We start from the raw sequence: 6,892 nt of genomic DNA, 5'->3' as shown, positions 1-6,892 counted from the left end.
GAGAGAGAGAGAGAGAGAGAGAGAGAGAGAGCCTTTTTTCCACTGCAGAAAAAGTGGGGAGAAAAGAAATGTTACAAATCCCATTTGGCTGGTCAAGGTTTTTCTTTTCAAAGGTAATTTGTTCTTTCTGGCCTAACAGCAATATGACTTTTATAATATCCACTTTATTTTTGACTCAGCAGACTTGTTTTATAGGCTATTCCACATAAATACTACCTGTAAGCGGAGGGATTGGTGGGGCACTTCTTGGTTTCTAGTTTGAAACAATTGCCTTACTTCTTGAATGTTCATTTGGATTCTTTCTTTATCACCCATATTACACTGACTGAGAACACACTAATAGCAATGTCTTCTCCTTTAAAATTTTATGTTCTCCTAATCACATCTTAAACATTTTCAATATGCCAAATTTCTTTTCTTATACTAGTGTTTATATAATACCTCAGCTTTCTAAATTGACTTGCCCTTCTCTGCTTCTTCTTTAGTGTTATATCTATAAATAATTTAAAGATATCAAAGTATAAAATTCCACCTAAGTATTGTTAGAAAACAGTAGAATCTCATTATGAATTGTTTAAATTTATAATCTGTTATTATAACAATACATCCTTGACTTTCCCTGTTCTTTTCTGAACTGTCTAGACAGCTTTAGAGAAGATTCATTATTACTCCAAGGTCCTTTTTAAAGTTTTCCTATTTTCCTCCAGTTCAATTCATTTCATACTTTTAGAGTTTTCAAGCATTTCATTTCCTAGTAAAGCTTTATTCTCTCCATATATTTTTACATGCAATTTAATTTTATTTGTCAGGGGACAAAGATAGTGAGACTGATCCTGTAAGCTTGATTGTTGTTTATTCAATAGACATCATTGCTTTGCCTAAGTGGTGGTTCTCCTTGATGACTTGTTACATACATATTTCAAATATTGATGGTTTATATAAATATTCAGCTGCCTATGTCCTATTTTGTATAGTACACCTTGTCCTATTGAGGTACAACTGGATTGCACTACAAATTTACTTTGAAATGTTGAAAGATATATGATTTTATACTTGTGAGTACTCTAATTCCTGATAATTGTAATTCAAATGATATTTATCAACTGAAAAATATTGTGATGTTTCTGGATATGGGTGTGTATACACATATGTATATACAATGTATATATATATATATGTGTGTGTGTGTGTGTGTGTGTGTGTGTGTGTGTGTGTATGTATATGTATATACTTACTTTGAGCTAACCCAATCCCTGTACAAATAAGAATTTCAATAAGGGGAACTTTGTAATGTTCCAGAGCTCTATGCAAGTAACACATTTTCAACTGTGACTAGGAAAATACAGAGAATCTTGACACCAATAAGGGATCTTTCCTTCCTTCCTTCCTTCCTTCCTTCCTTCCTTCCTTCCTTCCTTCCTTCCTTCCTTCCTTCCTTCCTTCCTTCCTTCCTTCCTTCCTTCCTTCCTTTCTTCCTTCCTTCCTTCCTTCCTTTCTTCCTTCCTTCCTTCCTTCTTTCCTTCCATTGTTTTTTTTTCTTTCTACACTGTGTATATTTCTACAACAAGTGGACACTTCAAGATTTCAATGCTCCCCCATTTGTTGTCAAAACTTAGCTGAATATAGATCATATGCCATATTTATCTAATGTTGGAGATCTATGGTGGGCACAGGTTGAAAACATAAAAGGATGCATTTCTTCCTGTTGAATCAAATTATTTATTAAGTTAAAAATAGACACAATAGTATTTTATCTTCTCTATACATCTTAGATTTTTAGGTGGTATAGTGGATAGGATGATTGGCCTAGAGTCAGGAAGATATGAGTTCAAATTTGACCTAAGACCCTTAGCTTTGTGATCCTGGCAAGTTACTACTTTCTGATTATCTTAGTTTTCTCTAATATAGAGATGATCATATCACCTCTCTCTTTGAAAAATGATAATATTTCCAAAGCATTTAGTACAATGCCTAGCCCATAGTAAGATCTATAGCTATTTGTTAATTCACATCAGTTTCCTCAACTGTTAAGATTAACTACTTGCTTAGGATCACACAATTAGTAAGTGTCTGAGGTTAGGTCTTCCTGATTCTTGTGTTCTGTTCACTGACCTCCAGTTAATTATGTTGAAATATTCTCATAAATTATTTATAGTTCTTTTCCCTACTTGATGTTCTTTAAGAGAAATTTGCACATAATCTTCGATTTTCTTTATTGCGGCCGATTAGCATGTTCATAGTGAGCAAGACAAAAAGATAAAGTTTTCCATAAAATATTTCTTGTTGTCTTTGAGCAAAAGATGAAGCGAGTCCCTTACTTGACTCCCTGAAGAAAGCCAAGCTGTTCTCCTATTGAGTTGTAATTTCTTCATCTCTACTCATTTCACTTATGCAGAGAACTCACAGTAGGTGTTCAGTTAATATTTGTTAAAAAAAAGTGAATGTAGGGAAAACAAATTGTAGTAGAAAAAGATGAAGTGAAGTTATGCTCAAAACTATTCTATTTACTTTTTTCCCCTGAAACCAGAAAGGCATTTTATATACATTTTTACATGTGGCAACAGGAGGCTTTTGGAGCCCCTTTGAATATTTGGCACATTATTAAGAATGTAAAACTTTGTCCAGGCTCTGGTATGCTAATGCTGGATATTAACATAAATGAAATCATATTGCTCATATTATATTCACATGCAATCTGTACCCATGCATATTTAATTTATACCCTAAGATATTATGCCCCAGATAACTGACATGATTTAAAATATACAACTGATTAAAGTTTTAAATAATTACACAGTTTAAAAACAGCTGAGATACAACAGCAGTTGCTCTATTCCTGTGAGTAAGCTAGGATGAAAACATGCATTGTTTCAGCATGTACTACTTTGCTCATCTGACAACCAGTAATCAATAATTCCACATACAAGATGAATTGCCACCATGCTAGACCACTGTTTTCCTTTCCCCTTCAGGGTTTGATAAAGATAAGTTAAGAATGATTCTAAATTCGGCAAGGTACCTACATTCACATAAGGTGTGTCAAGGGAATCCATGAGTCAAGACTGATGTCACACTACCAAATGTAAGAGCAAATGAGAAAAGATGTCTTGATTGAATTCATTTTCAATGAATAGAAAAAACCATGACACTCTATAGCCAAATCTTTCTAGTAATGATCTGTTCAGCTCTGTCTCTCATCTATATAGATCAAGTGCTCAAAATGAGGTGACCTAGGCCAGAGAATTGAAGAATAAGGTTGAAAAATAAGACTTTTCTTCAAATAATAATTCATTCACCACACATATTAAATGCTCACTAAATGCCAGGAATTATCCTAGGTGCTCAGGACACAAGTTCAAATAAGAAAATACTCTTCAAATAGAGTGAGATTACAAAAATTCAGATTTTTCCTATAAGTAGATGACTTATGTACCATTTCTTTACAGAGGGAGGAGTTTCAGTATCTATTTCATTTTTTCAAGACATTATAAGATATCTAAAAGTAAGAATGATTTCCTTGTTACTATTGTTGCTTTGTCTTTATATCTCTCATGCCTATAATGGTACCTTGTACACAATAAGGGCTTGCTTGCTAAGTGATCATTCATTAGAAATGAAACATCATTTCAGTCTTTTGTAGATAGTCAATATTAGAAATTTACATTGTCTTTCATTATTCAACTATAGATACATGAGTAAAACAACCAAGGATTTTACTTTTTTTTCTATTTCCATTTCTGTTTCCCCTTTCAATTAACAACAAAGTAAATAAAAATCCCTAATTTGGATGCTATCCCTGTAATTCCATGCATTTTGATTTCCTGGGTTTCTTATTTTTCATTTCTACCTATTATCAATATGTTGTAGAAAGGAAAATAAATTAGCTAATTGCTCATGATTTCAGTTCTGCAGTCTAATTAAATGTCTGCTTTTTTAAGTTTGACTCTTAGATATACTGAAATATATGAAATGGAATTCTATTTCCATTTTGGTCATTTTACTTTTCCTTGAGAAGATAGCATATATTCATTCAATGAAATTCAATTACTATTTTAATAGTCCAAGTGAGATGTTCATTAGTGACAGACTGAGCTAAGGTACACACAATTAGAATATAAAGGAGAGAATGGAGGCCAGATATTTGGCTAAGGTTTATTTGACTGATTGAATATAGAGGCTAAATGAGACAGAGATATTAAATATGGGTCTGAGGTTTTGAACCTGGGTCAAGCAGAAGGGAGATGATGCTCATGCCATTTATAGAAATAAAAAGGTTGTGTGTTGCCATGTGAGTTACATGTATCCACATGTGTCTATCTAAATATGGCACATAATGAAGGGTGAACAAATATGTCTCTGGTCTCTGGAGTCTTCTCCAGCCATGTTTCTCTAAGGAAGACTTCGATTCTTGACAGAAGGATAGGGGATTTAGGCCAAGAGTTTGGCCAATCTGTTCTCCTCAGAGATCAGGTGCCAGGCTACAATTAAATCTATCATTCTAAACAATATTAGCTTAGGCTAAATTATTTTTAAGTCTAAGCCACTCCTCAATATCTATTGTTTCATGGAGAAGGAGTATACCAAGATTCTGTTCAAAAGCTCATGTCTTTTCCCCTCCAAAGGTCAATTCCACAAAATAATCATTAATAAAACAGTCTTTTTTATTCAAGGTGATAGCAAACAGAAATCATCATTTATATAAATTAAGAAATTCTAAATAATGGAGGGTGAATGAGTTCTCCTTCTGGAAGTGAGATAGCTCAACTAAGAGAGAATTCCAGACCACACTCCAGGAGAAATTCTCTGAAAGTTTCTAGTGGAGTAAAATAGAGAGGTACATGATCTAGCTGTCAGTTACTTTCCATGTCAGCTTTTTTCTTGAAGTCTGTCTCCCTAAAGGGAACTCTCATGGAAGGAAATCTAGAACCCTTTGTTTCCTTTCTCAAACCTGAAAGCCAGAGACCCCGGGATTTCTCCTTTCCCATATTCCTCCATAATTACACCCTTTGAACTTGCAAGGAGTATTCAGTATTCAATATTTCCAATCAATGCAGAAGTTTTATATAGTTGACTCTGAAACCTGGTTACATGGGGAACATAAAAAGAGAAAAAAAATTAGCTGGAAACATGGTGACTTAGGATTCAGGGAGGGAAATCATTAGGTAGGACTTCCAAATGAAGAACGACATGAGATAATTTGAAATGTGGATTTGAGAGTTGTTTATATGAAAAGTTGTAGTTGAAACAATTAGTGGAAGAGGTACCACAAAAGTAAAAAAAAAAGAATGGAGAGAGAGAGAGAGAGAGAGAGAGAGAGAGAGAGAGAGAGAGAGAGGAAAGAGAGGAGAGAGGTGAAGGAAAAAAGGAAGAGAAGTCATTAAATGGAGGCAGAAGATCAATCAGAGATAGGAAGAGAATCGTGAAAATAGAGTGTCATAGAATATAAAGGAGGAAAGCCTGAAGAAACATATATTGTCAACACATAACCTGATTCAATAAAGTTAAGGAAGGAACAGGTAAAAACCACTGGCTTTGGCAGTTGAGAAGTTAGCAATTTTTGAGAAAACAACTTCAATTAAATTTTGTGGGCAGATATTAGATTTTAAGGAGTTGAGGAATGAGTTGATGGTGTTGAATTGGTATCATCAATTGTAAATTACTCTGTCCTGAGGTATGGCCATGATAGGCAGCAACGATATGGAACATAGACTGTAATGGAATTGAGAAAAAAACTGTTTTTGCTGGGGCAAGATATGAAATGATTTGGAAGCATGTGGAAAAGAGCTAATAGACCAGAAGAGAAAACTCAAATAGAAGAGACAGAAGAATGATTTGGAGAAAATTTCCAAAATAAATAAGGATTGAGGATAGAGGGAAAGGGGTTTGCCTTGGTGTGAAGTTTTGGCTACTTCTTCCTCTGGGACAAGAAGGAAGGATGGATTGGTGAAACCAGAGATGATTTTAATATGATCAAGGAGATTTGAAGGAAATCATTCTGGAGGGCCTCAATCTTAGTAAACTGGCATGTCACATACATAAAAGAATGCAGAAATGAGTGGAGATGGAGACTTAATGGAAATGTTTTCAAAAAGCAGCTGTGGCAAATGAGACATAAAGTCCATAAGAAAGATTAGAGTTGCTCCATAGTGAGGGCTCAGTGATGGTATGTAATACGACTCTTCAAGGAATACAACGAGCAGTAACAGGCAAATATACATGCATGCTCACACACACATATACACAGAGGAAAGATTGTGGTATGGTAAATGGACATTTGTATCAATTTTGTATTTCCTCTGATATTTTCTGCTTGCATTACATTGGAAAGTAACACGTATGTATCTTATTCACTTTCCCTCTTTTCATGACTATGCTTTCTCCACTCATATTTTTCCCTCAATTTTACCTCCTGTCTAAAGTCTACCCTTCCACTTTAGCTGGACAAAGTATGGAATAGAAAACTATTTTATTTTAATATGCTTTCTTTATATTATTTATTCATTTAAATATTTTTTATTTTCAAATTATTTTTAAAAGTATTACATTTTCTTAATTTGATATAACATGAGTTTATTTCCTTTCAAAATACTAACAAAAACCACCACTAATACTACTACAAAAATTGCTTGATTTTTCTCCCCTGAATCATTTTTGAAATTAAATTGAAGTTAAAATTTGAAATTAAATTAAAGTTAAAAATCTCCCATGATTTTTAATATGAAGGAGGACTGAGGAATAAACAACAAATAAACAAAAACCTCGTGCTTGTTTTCCAGCTTAACTTTTCCCTTTTTCTCACAATGGAATTAAGATATATTAAAAAGTTCCAGGTAACTACCTCAGTCATTGGGAGAATTTTTACATCTGGACCCTTGTCTTCCACTATAATGGA

The sequence above is a fragment of the Petaurus breviceps genome, unplaced genomic scaffold, assembly GCF_028583685.1.
Source record: "Petaurus breviceps papuanus isolate PSGF00001 unplaced genomic scaffold, PetGlider_PUasm1.0 90579, whole genome shotgun sequence".
NCBI lineage: Eukaryota > Metazoa > Chordata > Mammalia > Diprotodontia > Petauridae > Petaurus > Petaurus breviceps.
This window is presented reverse-complemented; position numbering follows the sequence as displayed.